This window comes from Pseudorca crassidens, chromosome 10 (genome assembly GCF_039906515.1).
Source record: "Pseudorca crassidens isolate mPseCra1 chromosome 10, mPseCra1.hap1, whole genome shotgun sequence".
In the NCBI taxonomy this organism is placed as follows: Eukaryota; Metazoa; Chordata; class Mammalia; order Artiodactyla; family Delphinidae; genus Pseudorca; species Pseudorca crassidens.
This window is the reverse complement of record NC_090305.1, coordinates 78588960-78609721: the sequence shown is the minus strand read 5'-3', so window position 1 is coordinate 78609721 and position 20762 is coordinate 78588960. Positions and strand designations below refer to the sequence as shown.

The 20762-nt window shown below is 34.2% G+C and overlaps 1 protein-coding gene across 39 annotated transcripts in view; it reads left to right on the top strand.

Annotated features, from left to right (window-relative positions):
- The window catches only part of FHIT (fragile histidine triad diadenosine triphosphatase), a 1451597-nt gene that overhangs the window by 511305 nt on the left and 919530 nt on the right, over window positions 1-20762 (top strand). The window contains exon 1 of one of the 39 annotated variants that reach the window (XM_067755026.1): window positions 6608-6673. The exons of the other annotated variants lie outside the window; for them this stretch is intronic. The gene's annotated coding sequence lies outside the window, so the exon portion shown is untranslated. Of the gene's footprint in view, window positions 1-6607; window positions 6674-20762 lie in introns of those variants that run through there. 39 annotated transcript variants of the gene reach the window in all.

The following is a 20762-nucleotide window of genomic DNA, read 5'->3' as shown; positions in this document are numbered from 1 at the left end:
AAAATACTTCTCTTGGGGAAAGGGGGTTGGGCAAGGTAGTGGCAGGGGATTAAGAGGTACAAACTACCATGTATAAAATAAATAAGCTACAAGAACATATTGTGCAGCACAAGGAGTATAGCCAATATTTTATAATAACTGTAAATGGAGTATAATCTATAAAAATTTAGAATCACTATGTTGTACACCTGAAACTTATGTAATATTGTAAATCAACTATGCTTCAATTTAAAAAAACATTCCAGATTTTCTTGACATACTTCAATCCAAAACAGTAGATCATGACACAATGCAGAAGCAAATATGAAAATCTACCAGCTTTCTATTAAGCCAAACAATAAAAAGATTTTCAAAACTCGGAGACAATGCCACTCTTCTCACTAGTTTTTTCATTTTAGAAAATATGTTATATAGGTTAACATATAATGTGTTTATTGTTGTTATTTTTAAATGAATTAACAGTGTTTTGAAATGTGGTCATTTAATTTCTAATGCAGTAAATATCCATAGATATAACCTACATGAGCAAAAGCTCTTTGGGGCCTTTAACAGTTTTTGAGAGTGTGAATGGATCTTGAGACCAAAATGTTTGCAACTGCTGGCCTAGGGAAACATTTACTAAAGGTATTCTACAGAACGTTCTCCCTTGAGATGCTCAACAGAAACCCAGCAGCCAAATATAAAAGGTAACATAAAACAAGAAGAGTTTGGTAGTTAAGTTTCGAAATGCTACTAGCTACAGCCCCTTATGGAGAGTCACGGTTCATAATAGCACATTAAAGTTTCAACTTGAACTTCGTTCGGCTCTCACTCTTCCCGAAACTCATTTGAAGGTGAAAATATTTATACCTTGCCAACATTGTTATCATTTTAAATATTTTCCAATATGATAGGTTAAATAGTGGTATGTCATTATTCACTGACTTCTAAAATCTGACGTTTTAATTTAAGAGTCAATCACATTTTCCTTTAGAACAGCCTCCAGACAGTTAACTTCTCTAGTCACGCCATCTGGGGGGTAGGGTTTGGCAACTACAGAATGTTTCACAACGTTCTGGCTTTTCAGTTTTATAAGCTCAGGTTGGTTTTTTGGCTTCAAAAGACAGGCAAATTCATGCAAACCAGTGATGGTAAGAATGTGTTCCTGGGCTACATTAGTGGACTTGGGAAGAGGATTTTTGCTCTAGGACAAAAGATAATTAACTTAGCAGGCTGTGCCTTTGCTTGAAATGAATTTGGTAGGACCTGATTTGTCCTTTTTGAGTCAATGGTTACTCAGTCATACATGCTGTCTGATTTGGTTTCCTCAGAGGAATTGCCCATTATCAAGGCTGTGGAAATAAGCAAAATCAGTTTTAGCAAATATATTTCTCCTAGTAAACGATGATCTACTGGAATTCTAGTTTAGGAATTGGTTTGCTGATTACAATTCCTTAGTTGCTAGGACAAAATTATTTGAAGGTAAAGCTTGGTAAGCTTTTTTTTCTAGGTATCTATACTAAGGAATAAACAGAATGCAATTAAAAATGTATGTATAAAAATGCTCTCTATAGCATTATTTATAATAACCAAAATTGAAAACAACTAACAGTTGACAAATGTGGAAACAATGAAAAACTATAGTATATTCACATAATAAAATGCCATACAGACATTAAAAGTCTGGTGTTGAAGAATATTTGAAGATATGGGATAATGTCCACCAGATAATATCAGTGAATATAGTAGGATAAAAACATCATGATATGTATAATCAGATTGTTTTCCAAAAAGGTTGTTCCAATTTACATCCCCACCATCATCTTTGGGCATGCTTCTTTCCCTGCACTCTTGCCAACTATGGGTGCTATTTTAAATAATATTTTCCAGTGAGATAGGGTAAAAATGTTATGTCATTCTTACATTAAGGAGACATTCAACAGGGCAGGCAAAGAGCAGTAATTGGCATTTCCAGAAGAGACTTGACTGTAATTGCTACATTGTAGGCAGAACTTTAGGCCACACTGACTACAGATGGGCTAACTCTGATTACTGACACCTGACAGCTACCAGGGTCTGGGAGAAAGTTCCAGAAACCAGAAAAGTGATTTGAGTCAAATTAAAAATAACCAAGAAAATCCCACTGTTGTCAAATTTAGCCATTTATAATTCATCCTTGGATAGGTTAAATAAATACTATGTTAAGGTCATCTCTATCCATCTGTAAAATCCTCATATAAACATTTAAAGAGACTGAGAGGTAGAGAGAGAATGTATTCCTGTCAGTCTCCCATGTCTTAGAGACTTATCATTATAAAGTTATAGTAGATCATAGCATTGTCTGTCAAGTGATTAAAATTGTCATCACGGTTTGTACCTTTTATAGTCTTTCCTTAGAGCATGTCTGCAAAAGGTTTGCAGAATGCCTATGGGCTTTTTGGAGCCACTAAAGGGACTTGTTGCCTGTTTCCATTCCCTGCCACTCACCACAGATGTGCCAGTCATGCCTACCTTAATCTTTTGTCATAGTCACACTGCAGTTGGGTAGAATATTGAAGGAAATGTCAAAAATGTAGCCATGTGAAAAGAATCAGAAGGCAGTGTTGTTATTCAGAGTTTGCTTCCGGCTTGGGCTTCTGTCTGCATGGAGCAGGCTGGATGTCTAACTTCAGCAGTGCAATTAATTCTCGGACAAGATGAGAAAAGATGTAACTGCCACATTAGTATACACTTGGATGTTGCTTCACTAATTCATGTACTTATTTTCTTTGCGATTTCATCTGAAAGCATCTTTTCAGGGCTTTTTGTTGTTGTTGATTTTTTTTTATATTTTGAATGATGAAAATGGACAAAAACAGAATTCAGCAAAATGTAAATGAATCAGAGCAAATGGGATGCAAGAATATATTGTGCAGATCTGGAATGGAAATAGAGATATTTGTTCTTCCTTTTTTTGAGGAGAATCATAAAACTTCCCATGGTGCGTCAGACAGGGTGTTTTATATTCTCTATTCCCAGACGTTTAGAAAGTGACAAAAAGCATTTTAAAAATGTGGAAGTTATTATTGTGCATTCTGACAGTAAATAAGTGTGTATCCTAACACAGAGATTTGTCCTCTAACCCTGATATGATGTTTCACACCACTGTGAATTTCTTCTTTTTAAAATATTGATTTCACTTTTAATGTTTTTGCTTTTGAGCTTTTTTCTATAGTGCAGCCTCTTCTTAGAATTATGATGATATCCCAGATGCAGATTTTAAAAACTATTCTGGACTGAATCGTGGAAAATGGCTATTGTCTTTTGAATAAAAGATATTAGGGCCCGGCCATGCATTGTTGAGATATATTTTTGAGAATGATGTAACAGAAAAAATATACTTCTAATATATTTTCCTTTAAAGGAAAGATTATTTTCAAACCTTATTGTATAACAGAGGCCACACTATTAAAATAATTAACTAGGACTTGCTGGGATGGGAGAGTAGAGGATAGATTGAGGGTGAATGTGCAGGAAATGCATGAATAGCTTCTTAATTAAACTGTAGAATGTTTAGGCTCCTTTCTATAGTTATGTTCTGAATTTTAAGTTTTTGCGTATATGTGTGTATACTATTTACAACTACATGAATATGTTCTTCAAAGGCTTGCACATATTTACTGGAAACTATGAATTTCAAAATTTTATTTCTCTCTGAGGGATCTAGTAATGGCACAAAAACACCATAGCCAAGTGGTCCTTAGAGACCAACATTGAATTTCAAACTTTAGTTCAATAGAATTGCTTTTTAGGAAACAAAATACATTAATACATTTGCTCCCATCATGTTTCTCTTTCTTCTCTTATTTTTGTAACTCTTTTCTTGTAACCCTTGTGGTGACCAGTCTTCACTTTATTAGCCTTTCAGCCTGGCTGTGCAAGAGGGCAAAGGTCCTCATTTCACTCTGGTCTCCATTTTCTGATCCGTAAAAGAGGGTCATTGATGGTCTTTAATGTCCCTTTCATCTCTAGAGTTCTATGTTTATGTCTACTTCCTCTTTTATCCTGCATTCATTATAGACTTACTATTAGGATAAAATACAAAAAGTATCATGAAAGTAGTTTGAAAATTGTAATGCACTCTAGAAATATAAAGTATAACTGTTGCTATCCTGTATCATTTTCTGTGATTGTTCTTATGTATACACAAGACTGCATTTTTCCAGGTGTGTAGTATATTAATCCCAAAAAAATTTTCCGCTGTGGGATTAATACAGTATGTATTAAAGAAACACTCATGGAATGGTTCATTCGTAAGCCAGGGACTGTTTCACTCTTGGATAGAGTAGCAGTCATTTGAATCTCAGCACCTACTTTTAGGTATTTCAGGAGGCTAAAGTATCTGAAAGGTAAAGGTGAAGTATCTAAAGATAAAGGTAAAGGTAAAGGCTGGTGTCTGAAAGATAAGAATATATTCCCAGTCTTCCAGACAACCCATCAACAAGCAGTTGATGAGTTGATGGTCAGTTTTGAGAACACTGTTTTTGAAAAGTAGCTGTAATGATTTATCAGAGGACTAGCCAGTAGACCTGTGACTGAATTGGACCACTCTGTTCTCCCATTTGATTTGTGTTTAAAATCCTGTTGGACTGGTGTTGAAGAAATTGAGATGCAAAAGCTAATTGCAAAAAAAGTTTCATAGTTGTTTTTAATGTCTCTTTGTGCCTAGAGCAAACTCTTGATCCACGTAACAATAACCCCTTGAAATGCCATTTAGATTGGAAGTGCTGATGCAACACTAATGATTTTAGAGCAAATATGTTACTCTAATTTCCTCCATCTGCTTTGAATAAAAGAATATTAGTAGAAAGTCTGAGTTGTAAAGAAAATTGTTTCTTAGAAATATTGAAGATATTTTAAAATGCGTGCAGGTATAAAGGAAGAGTGATTCTTTTAAAAAAAATTTTTGTCAAGTGTTTCAAAAAATGAAAGCTTTATTGTAGCTTAATGGAAATGTCAAGAATTTTTCTGCATAGTTCTTTTAAGACTCCAGAAGAGTACCAAATGACTTGAGGACCAGCCATCTGGGTTTTATCGTGACACAATCCTGATGATTCACATGAAAACATTCCCTATGGGTTTCTTTAGTGGTTCTAACCAGGGATGAGAGCTACTTGTGTGCTCTTGACTGAGTAGTGGTTCTTTTCCTTCTTTGAGGATTGTCCTCTTTTGATTCAGTCCACATGTAGTGGTGTGGAAGGAAAGCGGTATGTACTCTCCTAGATTCTTGGTCAACTCTTTCAAAAGATGCTGATATCGTTAGATTTTTTGAAAAAATTCTATAGCCATTCATTTGAAAATCTAGAAATAGAGATTCTTTAAGAATGTATACAATATCAGTATTCATGTAAGAAAAGTAAAAAATTTTAATAATAATAATCATAGAAGAAAGTAGAAGATTGTTAAAGATATACCACTAAAAAAGGCACCAGGCCCAAATAGTTTTACAGCTAAATTAAGTCTAAGCTTTAAAAACATATACTCCCTATGGTTATCAAACAATTAAGACTATAGAGAACGAAAGAAGGGGCCTCAAGTGATTGTACAAATCTAGCATAACTTTACATCAAAACCTAATATAGATAGCTCTAAAAAGATATTTTGTACCACTTTTATTTTTGTATACAGAAATATATAAATTAAAAAGTAGCAACTAAAGTCTATCTGCTTATAAAAGTATAATAAAATACTTGAAATCAGGTTTATTTCAAAAATTATCAGCTGCTTCAGGATTGGAAATTTATCTATACCATTCATCACATTAGCAGATTAAAAGAAAAAAATAATATGATTATAAGAATACACACTTTGTTAGTTTCATAGGGCTGCTATAACAGATTACCAAACTGGGTAACTTAAAACAACAGAAATGTTTTTCTCTCACAGTTCTGGATGCTAGGTGTCTGAAATGTTTTTCTCTCACAGTTCTGGATGCTAGGTGCCAGCAGGATCAAGGTCTCTCCTAAGAGTCTAAGGGATGATTCTTCCTTGCCTCTTTCTAATTTCTGGTGGTTGCTGGCAGTCCTTGGTGTTCCTTGGCCTGTAGACACATTACTCCCTTATCTACCTTTGTTATCACATGGAGTTCTCCTTGAATATTGATGTCTCTATTTTCTCTTCTTAGGAGGACACCAGTCATTGGATTAGAGCCCACCCTAATCCAGTATGACCTCATCTTAGTTTAACTAATTACATATGCAAAGATCTCATTTCAAAATAAGGTTACCAGGTGGCCATAAATTTTGTGGGGACTCTCTTCAACACAGTACACATGCCAAAAAAGAATTTGATAAAATTTATTAGGAATTTCTAATAACTCTCTAAATAAAATGGGCATAGTAGGAAGTTAATGAAGCATAATAAAGAATATTTATAAAAAAACCATCATCACATTACATTAAACAGTGAAATTTAAAATCCATTTCTCGTAAGACCAGGAAAAATGCAGGGGGATATTTGCTGTCAACACTGTTACTTAGCACTGTGTTGTGGGTTCTATATGATGTAATTAAACAGTAAAATTAAGCAATATAAATATTGGAAAAAATCAAACACAGTTATCTTCATTTTCAGATGATATGAATTTGTTGCTAGAAAACTTAAGACTCTGTTACAGACTATTACTAAGAAAACATATAAGCTGGATGGCCATAAGGTAAGTATATAAAAAGCAAAGCTTTTTATACCTTCAATAACCAGTTGCATAGACATAGAAAAAAATTCATTTATGTGAACAAAAAAATATAAAATTCTTAGTAATAAACTTAACAAGAAAATAAATAGTCATACTATATTTTATAATATTTCCAAATATTATAAGATGTCATTCCTTTCTAAAATAACACATATGTTAATGGAATTCCAGTCAGAATGGCAACAGGTTTTTATTTTGACTCTTCCTTCTAGACATTAAAACTTAATATAAAGTTGCTGTTATAAAAACCGTATGTTATTGGCCATGAGAAAAATTGATCACTGGAGTCGAAAAAAGAGTCAGAAACCAATCAAAATATGTAATAATGAGTCAAATATATAGTAAAACTGGCTTTTTCACTCAGTGGGAAATGTATGTCTATTTAAAAAATGATGCTTTTAATATGTAATTTATAAATGATATACTTCTGTTTTCACTGTAAAATTTTTTAAAATTTCAGATGAATTAAAGATATAAATAATATAAACATAAGAAAACTAGGAACTCTCCTATACATTGATGAGATAAAGTTATACACCATATTTGAAAAACTGGCTAAAGATATTAAGTTGCAGTTCACAAAAGGGAAAACTTAAGTGACCAAAGACTTAGGAAAATCTGCTCAACCTCACTAGTAGTCATGGAAATACAAATTCATATCATAATGAGGAAGCAAAAAAGTTTTCATACCCTGATAGATCTGGCAGTAGCTATCAAAATTAATGGTATACCTGCTCTTTGACACTGCACCTCTACTATTGGGATTCTTTATCATATAAAAATGTCTAGTCAGGGATGCGTGCTGCATTGTTTGTAGTGGCAAAAACAAAACAAAACAAAACAAAGCATTAACCAAAAAATAACTCATTAATAGGGAAATTATTGAACATATTTATAACTGTACTGTGGAATATTTTGCAATGAATAAAAATAATTAGGTAGATCTATATGTGATATCCAACGTGTCCATGATAAAGTAAGTAAGTAGTCATTTGGTTGAGTAATCGAGAAAGTATGAGCCCATTAAAATGAAAAAGAGAAGAGTAGCTCTGTATACAAATCTATGTTTGTATATATTTTGTATGAAGCTAGAGAAAGATGTAGAAGGATGAACAAGTAACTGTTTGTATTTTTTGTTTTTGTTTTTTATTAGTTACCATGGGAAAATGGGATTGGGAATAGAGCTGAGGAAAGTATTGGTTTATTTTACGTGTGTGTGTGTGTGTGTGTGTATGTGTGTTTTTATTTAATTTGTTTAAGCAGAAACATATTTGTTAACATACATATGTATGTGTCTATTTGTTTTGCTGAGGATATATTATTTTTAAAATACTTATTCTCTTCAGCATTTTTTTGTTTTTGCTTTTATATGTGTGTGGACTTATCTTAAATCCTCATGGTTTTATTGTATTTTAAGATAACGCTTTTACCTCTTTAAAAAATGGGCAAAATATTTGAATGGTAATTCACAAAGGAGAAGATACAAAAACACCAATAAAACTTTCAGCTTCATTAGTGATCAAAACAATGATAAGTAGAGCAATAATGAGATTTTGTTCAGATTGTCAATTGTCCAAGAAGTTGATACTTTTCAATGTTATACAGAGTTTATGGTATTAAACATTGAGTATGTACAACACTTCTGGAGGGCAGTTCGGCAATATTAACTTAAAAACTTTGGTAATGTTCATACTTTCCTGTCCAGCCATACAACTTACAGAAAGTAATGCTAAGGAAATAATTGTAAAGATTTGCACATGGATGTTCACTACAGCTTTGTGTATAATAATGAAAAAAAGCTGTAAATCTCTATATTCATAAATAGTTGAGCATTTAAATAAATTCACTTACAGGTTGTATTACAACTGTGTACACACATACAGCCACACGTACAAAGTTACATAGTTATAATGAAAATTCATGAACGATGATGTAAATCTCCATTTGTCCACTGAAGCAAACATTGTGGGCAACATTCGTTATTTACTGGAATGGCAGGCAACATTCCCTTTCCACACATTTATGACATAGAGAGATATGCATAAAATAGTTGATTCCAGTTGTTACATAGTATGATCCAATCTTTATATATATTTATGCATTAAAATGAATGAAAATATACACGCCAGACTGTTAGCAGTGGTATTCTCTGGGTAATATGATAATTATTTTTTATGTTTTCTTGTATTTTTTTTAACTTCTGGAAATGTGCTTGCTGTCCTTTCCCTAATCATTGAATCTCTTAAGACATTCTGATTAAATAATAAAAAAAAAGACATGAAAGACCAAATTGGAAATGTTTAAAAAATTAAGAGGGGCAGGGGGAACACTAAAACAAGGTAAAAAATATATATAGACTCAGTGAAGAAAACACTGCTGTTAATAGTCTCAGAGTACAAGCTGTTAGTTGATAATATAAGGCCTAAGGAGAGGCCTTTGGAAGGTCTGTTTTGAGTCTGTTGTTACTTAAACACTTGACCTTTCTGAATTAGCTCTCCTGCCATAGGCAGATTAACAAGGGGTCCTTGGCTACTTGTTTGCTTTATCCCATTTGTTTGGGGGTGGGGTTTCCAGTTTTTCTCCAGGGAGTAAATGACTTCATGTAGCTAGTTCTCAAACACTTATCTGGGAAGCGGCACACCCTTCTGCTAGAAGGCAAATGTCATGACTGAAGGCATGGGGACAGAGCCTGATTGATATTCCTTAAATGCCTCTTTTATGTTCTAGAGGCCAAATCTGCATTCTTTTGAGTGGTGTAGAATGTCAGTACAAATGCTCTTTCTATGCTGAACCTGGTGGAGAGGGAAAAAAAGCCACATTCCACTTCTTTATTTAGAATTTGCTTTGAGAACTGGCAAGCACTGTTTGAAAGGTCATCCCATTTCAAGTAGCAGATGGATAGGAAAAAAAGACTGGCTTTTACAAATAATTTAATTGAATCCTCCTTGCCATTTCTGCAGGCAATTCAGGATATTTTTTAAAGCATTGATCCATAATTATCTTTCAGAGTGGTTACTATTGTTAGACAGATGTGTAATTCTTCATGTATGAGGGAGCGATATAGCATCCATTTTACCTATTTGATTGTCTTTTCCTTTCCTGTGCAAACAAATGCATGTAATAAAAGGCAAATCATTGCTTTAAAAAAAAAGAACAGCTTAAATTTTTTTCAGATTTGTTTCTGACTTGAAGTTCTCCTTTCTTAAAGGCATGACTGTATTTATAAGGGTCAGCTTCTTTGCCTTCCTATAAGCAAACTATAACTTGCATCTATGTAGCCTACCTTTGTTTATAGTCCCTGGACCCAAGAACCCTGGGGGATGGTCACATGCTATGAGACACAGATTTATCATATTAATAGAATATAAAACAGGAATGACCACGACTTCTAAGAACACATTATATCTGTGGTTTATTTTGCCCTTTTTTTAAAAAAAAAAAAGTTTTTGTTATCTAACTGCTATTCTGATTAGGGTAAGTTTGCCAGATAAAATTAAGGACCCCCAGCTAAATTTGAATTTCAAATAAACAGTGAATACTTTTTTAATATTAAGTATGACCTATGTAATAGACTAGAGAGTCACCTCAGAATAGAATATCCTATTTAAATAAAATTGTGACATATAATTGATATAAGTAAAGTATATAAGACATGTATGTGCAGTTCAATGAATAATTATAAATGAACACTCATGTCAAGGTTTACTCAGGTCAAGACATAGAATATTTTCTGTGTTCTGAGTCCCAGGAAAACCCTCCCAATCTCAGTCCTCTCTCTGACGACATTAGAGGTAGTCATTATCCAGTTCTTTGCAATAATCATTTCCTTTCATTTCTTCATAATTTTATCACCAATAGGTATACTTCTAATCACTATAAGTTTTGCGTATTCTAAATTTCATATAAATGGAATCACATTGCATTCATCTTTTAAAAGTAAAATATTAATAATTCAAACCAATTTGGGGATAAATACTAGTGCTTTCTCTCCATAAAATTATGAAGTAGACAACCGTGTTAAGCTTGAATGTACTTGGGTTTGCTATGTAGCAAAGACTGAAGGGTAGTTATTTAAAAAAAATCTTAATGAGTTTACTGACTTAATGATGCCAAAGATATTTGCATTTTTAAAATACTCTCCCCTCAGACTGTTCTCCCAAGCCTCATTGATTTTCCAGAATGTTGGGCCAATCCAGTGGTATTTTCACTGAGTTTCAGTTTCATTGATATCAGTGGAGTAAATCACATTGCCAATCTATCTAAGGTCATAATGTTCAGCCATAAATGGATAAAGAGCCTTTTGATTTATTATTCATGTAGATAACAGTACTCAGAATGATGAAGGAACATTCCCTTTTATATCATAAATTTTGTCTGGTGACATTTAAAAGATGTCTTCCAGTGCCCAGACCTCTGATCCATGGACTGTCTTTCCTTTTGTAAATGGCATCATATTGTGCTTTCCTCATTTCTCCTTAATCTCCTTAATGCTGAAGATGGCACATTTTCCAGGTTGCTTTGAAGAGCAACCATCATGAGAGCAAAATTAATAAAAAGCAATTTAAAAACAGATTTCTGAATGTTCTAGGAAATAGGCAATTTTGCATGGCAAGCACTTGAACTCAGGGGTGATTTATTATTCATTTGACTATGGTGAATATTCATGACTTGCATGTTAAATTAGAATTACTGAGATTTTTGTTTACCCTAAAGAAGTTTGGGAATGTATGTCTTTGAATTTACTGAAATTCAGAGAATTTTCTACCTAGAAGGAACCTTAAAATGATCTGGTAAAATTCTCTAGATAATGTATATAAAAACATTGAATGTTTTGTAAAAACTGGACTGATATAGATATTTTTATGAGGGCTCATTGATATAGGACCACGGTTTGTTTCCTTCTTTCCTTTTCTCCTGCCTCCTTCCTTCTCTCTCTACTTCCCTTCCTTTTTATTTGCTTTTCCTTTTCCTGTTTTTTCTAATACAGCAGGAACCTTTACTCAAAGGAAATCTTGCCCAAAAGCTCAATATGTAAAATAGAGTTACTGTACTCTATTTTACTCTACCACATGGACCTCCCCCCAGAGTACCCTACAGAGACCTTGGTTTTCCATGATCACAGTTTTAAAACTGAAGAGAGCCGAATAATTTATTAATCAACATATTATATGCCAGATGCTCTTTTAAACATTTTACAAATATTAACTGACTTAATCCTCAAAATAACCCTGGTATGATTATTATTATTACTCTCATTTTACAGATGAGGAAAGTGAAGCACAAAAGAGTTAATAAGTTGCCTGAGATCACACAGCTATTAAATGGCAGAGCCTAGACAGTCTTCTTCCAGAGTCCCTGTTCTTACCCAGAAGGCTTTGCAGCTTCTCCTTAGCAGCCGCAGTTATATGCAGCTATTATTAGGTGTTAGGCACTGTGCTAGGAGCTTTACATGTTTTAGCATAGCTGATGCTCTGAAAGTAGCCAAAGAGGTAACAGTATTATCCCCAGTTTACAGATGAAGGAAATGAGGCATAAGAGAGTTACATAGCATTCCTGTGAGGGGCAAGGCCCGGATTTGAACCTTTGTAGTTTGACTTCAGAGCCCATGGTCTTAACCACGTGTTTCATAGGCTCCCATAAAAGTGAAAATATTTGTTTTTAAAGAGTTGTGATGCTTTTCATTTTCCTTCATGCTGGGTTCACATTGGCTAACACTACCAAGAGAATATCTATATTTTGAGGAGCCCACCAGTTACCTCTACCAGGGCAGGGTCATGCTCAGAAAAAATTTAGTATCTTAGTGTTCCTTACTCATATCCTAATGTTTCTCAAATTTGCCTTCTGGTCCTTCCCAAATTAGCCTGCTTAATTTTTGCAGTATTCTTTGCAACTCAACTAAGCAATGAATGCCATCAAGTAATCATACTTATCTGACAAAGACTAATGGCTCTCTTCCTAGGTCAGTCTATCTATGTTTTGACTTAATCCTCCTGGAGATACAAAGTCTTTGTCTTGTTTGATGATTGCAATGGTAGAAATATTAGACCCTACTGCAGACTAATAGTAGAGGACCTTTCTCTTGATTCAGTGCTGGTCCAGCTAAACAACTATACGTCCAGAACAGTTGTGTCCAACATACAAGGATAAGGTGATTCTTATAGTAGGAGCAGTGAGAAGCCTGATGGTGTAAGATCTAGTACATGTGGATGAATGAGTTTATGCTATTCACTGAACTGTGTTGTGCTTTGGCCTTTTATCTGCTGTGCAGAAATTGTTCAGGGCAAACAAGGTCATGTGAAGAGTACTGGCTGCCATGTGGCCTTCAATACTGGCAAGGTAGAAAGTGGTGCTGTGTTAACTCTGTAATAATATGTTTCTTTTAGGACAGTATAGTTTATTCCTTAGAGCTTAATATACCTTTGTCGATTTCCTCTTAATTTTTACCCATGACTTTAGCCTCTTGACTAAAATCTTGGGTAAACATGGTGATTTCCAGAGACGAGTGAGTAGAGAGATACCTACTTGGGCAAATCAAGGTATATGGAAATCTCAGTCTTAGTAGCCTCCTATTTAGAGAGAGAGAAACATTTGAAAATGTGATCTTTTACTTCTTCCCCAAGGAAAAGTAGTGCTGCACAAAATTAAAATAGATAGGCCATGGTTCTACCAATGTAAAGAAAAAGAATTCTTGTAGTTAGAAAAACATGTTCCCTTTATATAAAACTATAATTTCTCAAGTTTGTATTCATGCATGAAGGAGTGAGTTAGTAGGATCAGCACGTTATCCAAAAAGAGATTTAAGAATACATGAAATTAAATTAATGCCTGATAGTAGCCTCTAATATATAACTTTTCCCAATTTGCTATAAAAATACTCTTTCCTCCTTCTAGTCATATCACAAGGGAAACAGGTGAAATTGTTCATTTTAGTTTCACCAAACTTCTAGTTAGTAGACTCCTCTATAGCAATAAATAAATAAATAAATATATATATATATATACACACACACACACACACACACATATATATTTCGCCTGGTGTTTCCCTTGTGCTATGACTAGAAGGAGGAAAGACCTTTGTCCTTTGGCTGCAGTCTTTCCCCTGGTTCAGAAATATGCAGAGAGTAATTACAAAAGTAAATGAGAATTCTTACACAGTGTAAGTACTTTTTTGAAGCACCACTGTTAATGCAGACTTGGATTTCTACATTCATGTTGAGAATGCAAATAGTGATTGACCAAAGAGATGGTCATGTATTAGTTTCTTATGGCTTCTGCAATAAATTACCACAAACATAGCGGCTCAAAATAACACAGATTTATTATTTTAAAGTCCTGGAGGTCAGAAGTCTGAAATGGACTTGGATTTCATCAGGATAAAATCAAGGTATTGGTGGGCTGAATTTCTTTCTGGCGTCTCTGGAGAGAATCTGTTTCCTTCCCTTTTCCAGCTTCTAGAGATTGCCCACATTCCTTGGCTTGTGGCCTTCCTCCATGTTCAAAGCCAGCAATAGCCAGTTGTCTTTCTCATATTGCATCACTCTGACTCTTCTCTCTCTCTCTCTCTTCGTATTTAAGGACCCTTGAGATATATTGAGTCCAGCTGAGTAATAGTGGAATATCTATTTTAAGGTCAGAAGATTAGCAGCCTTAATTCCATCTGCCAACTTAATTCTTCTTTGTCATGTAAACCTAGCATCACAGATTCTAGAGATTAGGATGTAGACATTATTCTGCCTACTACATGCGACTGTAATATTTTTGGAAGTACGTTTGTCAATATCTGTCATAGTTAAAGTTCCATAGCTATGCTAAAAGTGAAGGGGGCCTTGTGGATTCTTGGGTTTTTTTGTTTGTTTGTTTGTTTGTTTGTTTTTCTGTATTCAGATTGGACATAGATACAGGCAGTGGAGCTAGAAGATTCTACATAAACCCAAGGAGCTCCACAAGGTGGAAAACCTGCTAGAGGCTGGGAATTGGGATATAAGTTCTGTAAACTAATTTATGATCCACCAGTAGGGGATTCAAGTAAAGACACATAAGTAAAGACAATCGTTATCTCTTTCTTAACAAACACTGGCTCTTTCATGATAAACTAAAAATCTAAAAATCATGATGGACACAAAAAAAAGAACAATGTCTGAGAGACTCAGAGTAACAGTTGACCTCCCAGGATGATTTGCCACAGGAATATGAAAGAATTTTTAGAAGTTCAACATCCTCAATAACTTTAAGATACAGAAAGATAAATGAGAGAATAAGTTTAGACTAAAAGAAAGCAGGATGATTAGAAAAAGAGACAGGTTAGTCAAGAAAACATGGTAAAGAAACCAGAATGCCAAGTTAGAATATGCATTAGAAGCTGAAAAAAAATTATCATTTAAAATATATGTATATCACTATTGTTGAAGGAAAATTGTTACGTTCTATCAAAATGAAGAAGAAAAGAACAATAAAAATTAATGAAATAGAGAAGATTAAAAATAGAGAAGACAGAGATCATAGACTTAAACACTAGACAAAATCTAAGAATTATAGATGTTCTTGAGGTAGCAATAATTGGAACACAAGGAATAAACAAAAATTAATAAAAGTCCTTTTGGGGTAAAATAAAAACAAAACCAAGAAAGCTTCAGAACTCAAATTGAAAGGACTTTCCATACTCCAGGCAATATTAATCAAAAGTGTTCCATACCATTACAAATTGGCAATTTTTTTCTTTTAAAATTACAATAGTAAAGAAAAAAAATCCTTTAAATATGCCGGCAAAGAAAACAATTTACCTTACAAAGGAGCAACAATCAGACTGCCCTTTTTTTTGTTTTTAAATTTCACACTATATAATAGGTGCTCTTGCTATAAAATCTATAAAAATTTGCTTGGAACAGTTTACAGGAGTGTACCCAAGAAAGATAAATATAGTCAAGTTGTCTTTCACTTGAAAAAGTAACAGAAAGAAATTCTCAAATACGCAAGAAAAAAGAAAACATAAAACCTCTTTACTAGGGAAATGGCTTAAGGATATAGGCCAGGTCAGTGCTACTCAAAGTGTGGTTCAGGGTTCAGTAACATCAACATTATCTGGAAACTAATACAGATTCTCAGGTCGACCCCAAACCCCCTGAAGCTAAATTTCTGTGGCTGGAATGCAGCTATTTCTGTGTTAACAGTTTTTCTAGGAGATTCTTACATGCATTAAGATTCAGGAAGCACTGGGCTAGGTGAGAGAAAACAAACTTAAGAATTAAGTAACAGAAGTAAATGATATTAAGAAATTGACCATTAATACTGAAACCAATTAAAAGTGAGAGTTAAATAATTGTAACTTTAATTATAACACTGAATACAAATGTAAAACTATACTTTTGAAAGACAAAATATGTAATATAAAATAATGTTTAATCAGTATTAAGTATTTAATATTTTAATATTTAATACTAAATAATGGTATTATCCAAGATCAGATTTACAGGGTCCAGAAATAAAACTGATAAATCCTCCCTTTTTTTAGGGGTAGACTCAATAATTTCAAGTATTCAAAAGTTTCAGGGTTTACTTAATCATTCAACAAACATCAGAGAAGCAAGAAGAACTACAATCCTGCAGCCTGTGGAAGAAAAAACACATTCACAGAAAGATAGACAAGATGAAAAGGCAGAGGGCTATGTACCAGATGAAGGAATAAGACAAAACCCCAGAACAACAACTAAATGAAGTGGAGATAGGCAACCTTCCAGAAAAAGAATTCAGAAAAATGTTAGTGAAGATGATCCAGGACCTTCAGAAAAAGAATGAAGGCAGAGATCAAGAAGATGCAAGAAATGTTTAACCAAGGCCTAGAAGAATTAATGAACAAACTGAGATGAACAATACAATAACTGAAATGAAAACTACACTAGAAAGAATCAATAGCAGAATAACCGAGGCAGAAGAACGGATAAGTGACCTGGAAGACAGAATGGTGGAATTCACTGCTGCAGAACAGAATAAACAAAAAAGAATGAAAAGAAATGAAGACAGCCTAAGAGACATCTGGGACAACATTAAACGCAACAACATTCGCATTATAGGGGTCCCAGAAGGAGAAGAGAGAGAGAAAGGACCAGAGAAAATATCTGAAGAGATTATAGTCAAAAACGTCCCTAACATGGGAAAGGAAATAGCCACCCAAGTCCAGGAAGTGCAGAGAGTCCCATACAGGAAAAACCCAAGGAGAAACATGCTGAGACACATAGTAATCAAACGGACAAAAATTAAAGACAAAGAAAAATTATTGAAAGCAGCAAGGGAAAAATGACAACATACAAGGGAACTCCCATAAGGTTAACAGCTGATTTCTCAGCAGAAACTCTACAAGCCAGAAGGGAGTGGCATGATATACCTAAAGTGATAAAAGGGAAGAACCAACAACCAAGATTACTCTACCTGGCAAGGATCTCATTCAGATTCGATGGAGAAATCGAAAGCTAAGAGAATTCAGCAGCACCAAACCAGCTCTACAACAAATGCTACAGGAGCTTCTCTAAGTGGGAAACACAAGAGAAGAAAAGGACCTACAAAAAGAAACCCAAAACAATTAAGAAAATGGTAATAGGTACATACATATCGATAATTACCTTAAACATGAATGGATTAAATGCTCCAGGCAAAAGACACAGGCTCGCTGAATGGATACAAAAACGAGACCCATATATATGCTGTCTACAAGAGACCCACTGCAGACCTAGGTACACAGACAGACTGAAAGTGAGGGGATGGAAAAAAATATTCCATGCAAATGGAAATCAAAAGAAAGCTGGAGTAGCAATAGCCATATCAGATAAAATAGACTTCAAAATAAAGAATGTTACAAGAGACAAGGAAGGACACTACATAATGATCAAGGGATCAATCCAAGAAGAAGATATAACAATTATAAATCTATATGCACCCAATATAGGAGCACCTCAATACATAAGGCAACTGCTAACAGCTATAAAAGAGGAAATTGACAGTAACACAGTAATAGTGGGGGACTTTAACGCCTCACTTACACCAATGGACAAATCATCCAAAATGAAAATAAATAAGGAAACAGAAGCTTTAAATGACACAATAGACCAGATAGATTTAATTGATATTTATAGGACACTCCATTCAAAAACAGCAGATTACACTTTCTTCTCAAGTGCGCACAGAACATTCTCCAGGATAGATCACATCTTGGATCACAAATCAAGCCACAGTAAATTTAAGAAAATTGAAATCATATCAAGCATGTTTTCTGACCACAACGCTATGAGATTAGAAATGAATTACAGGGAAAAAAAGGTAAAAAACACAAATGCATGGAGGCTAAACAATACATTACTAAATAACCATAGATCACTGAAGAAATGAAAGAGGAAATCAGAAAATACCTAGAGACAAAACACAATGAAAACATGACAATCCAAAACCTATGGGATGCTGCAAAAGCGCTTCTAAGAGGGACATTTATAGCTATAAAAGAAACAAGAAACAAGAAAACTCTCAAATAAACAATCTAACCTTACACCTAAAGGAACTAGAGAAACAAGAACAAACAAAACCCAAAGTTAGCAGAAGAAAAGAAATCATCAAGATCAGAGCAGAAATAAATGAAATAGAAATAAAGAAGACAATAGCAAAGATCAATAAAATTAAAAGCTGGTTCTTTGAGAAGATAAACAAAATTGATAAACCATTAGCCAGACTCATCAAGAAAAAGAGGGAGAGGATGCAAATCGCTAAAATTAGAAATGAAAAAGGGGAAGTTACAACAGACACTGCAGAAATGCAAAGCATCCTAAGAGACTGCTACAAGCAACTCTATGCCAATAAAATGGACAACCTGGAAGAAATGGGCAAGGTATAACCTTCCAAGTTTGAACCAGGAAGTAATAGAAAATATGAACAGACCAATCACAAGTAATGAAATTGAAACTGTGATTAAAATTCTTCCAACAAACAAAAGTTCAGGACCAGATGGCTTCACAGAAGAATTCTTTCCAACATTTAGAGAAGAGCTAACACCCATCCTTCTCAAACTCTTCCAAAAAATTGCAGAAGAAGGAACACTCCCAAACTCATTCTATGAGGCCACCATCACCCTGATACCAAAACCAGGCAAAGATTCTACAAAAAAGGAAAATTATAGACCAATATCACTGATGAATATAGATGCAAAAATCCTCAACAAAGTACTAGGAAACAGAATCCAACAACACATTAAAAGGATCATACACCATGATCAAGTGGGATTTATCCCAGGGATGCAAGGATTCTTCAATATAAGCAAATCAATCAGTGTGATTCACCATATTAACAAATTGGAGATATGATCATCTTAATAGATGCAGAAAAAGCTTTTGACAAAATTCAACACCATTTATGATAAAATCTCTCCAGAAAGTGGGCATAGAGGGAACCTACCTCAACATAATAGAGGCCATATATGACAAACCCACAGCAAACATCATTCTCAGTGGTGAAAAACTGAAAGCATTTCCTCTAAGATCAGGAACAAAACAAGGATGTCCACTCTCACCATTATTCAACATAGTTTTGGAAGGCCTAGCCACAGCAATCAGAGAAGAAAAAGAAATAAAAGGAATCCAAATTGGAAAAGAAGAAGTAAAACTGTCATTCTTTGCAGATGACATGATAGTATTCATGGAGAATCCTAAGGATGCCACTAGAAAACTACTAGAGCTAATCAGTGAATTTGGTAAAGTTGCAGGATACAAAATTAATGCACAGAAATCTCTTGCATTCCTATACACTAATGATGAAAAATCTGAAAGAGAAATTAAGGAAACACTCCCATTTACCTTTGCAATAAAAAGAATAAAATACCTAGGAATAAACCTACCTAGGGAGACAAAAGACCTGTATGCAGAAAACTATAAGACACTGATGAAAGAAATTAAAGATGATACCAACAGATGGAGAGATATACAATGTTCTTGGATTGGAAGAATTAATATTGTGAAAATGAATATAGTACCCAAAGCAATCTACAGATTCAATGCAATCCCTATCAAATTACCAATGGCATTTTTTACAGAACTAGAACTAAAAATCTTAAAATTTGTATGGAGACACAAAAGACCCTGAATAGCCAAAGCAGTCTTGAGTGAAAAAAACAGAGCTGGAGGAATCAGACTTCATGACTTCAGACTATACTACAAAGCTATAGTAATCAAGACAATATGGTACTGGAACAAAAACAGAAATATAAATCAATGGAACAGGATAGAAAGCCCAGAGACAAACCCATGCACCTATGGTCAACTAGTCTATGACAAAGAAGGCAAAGATATACAATGGAGAAAAGTTTTCCCAGCACCACTTCAATAAGTGGTGCTGGGAAAACTGGACAGCTACATGTAAAAGAATGAAATTGGAACACTCCCTAACACCATGCACAACAATAAACTCAAAATGGATCAGAGACCTAAATGTAAGACCGGACACTATAAAACTCTTAGAGGTAAACATAGGAAGAACACTCTTTGACACAAATCACAGCAAGGTCCTTTTTGACCCACCTCCTACAGAAATGGAAATAAAAACAAAAATAAACAAATGGGACCTAATGAAACTCAAAACCTTTTGCAAAGCAAAGGAAACTACAAATAATATGAAAAGACAACCCTCAGAATGGAAAAAAATATTTGCAAACAAATAAACGGACAAAAGATTAATCTCCAAAATATATAAACAGCTTGTGCAGCTCAATATGATGAAAACAAACAACCCAATCCAAAAATGGGCAGAAGACCTAAATAGACATTTCTCCAAAGAAGACATACAGATGGCCAAGAAGCACAAGAAAAGCTGCTGAACATCACTAATTATTAGAGAAATGTAAATCAAAACTACAATGAGTTATCACCTCACACCAGTTAGAATGGGCATCATCAGAAAATCTACAAACAACACATGCTGGAGAGGGTGTGGAGAAAAAGGCATCCTCTTGCACTGTTGGTGGGAATGTAAATTGATACAGCCACTCTGGAGAACAGTATGGAGGTTCCTTAAAAAACTA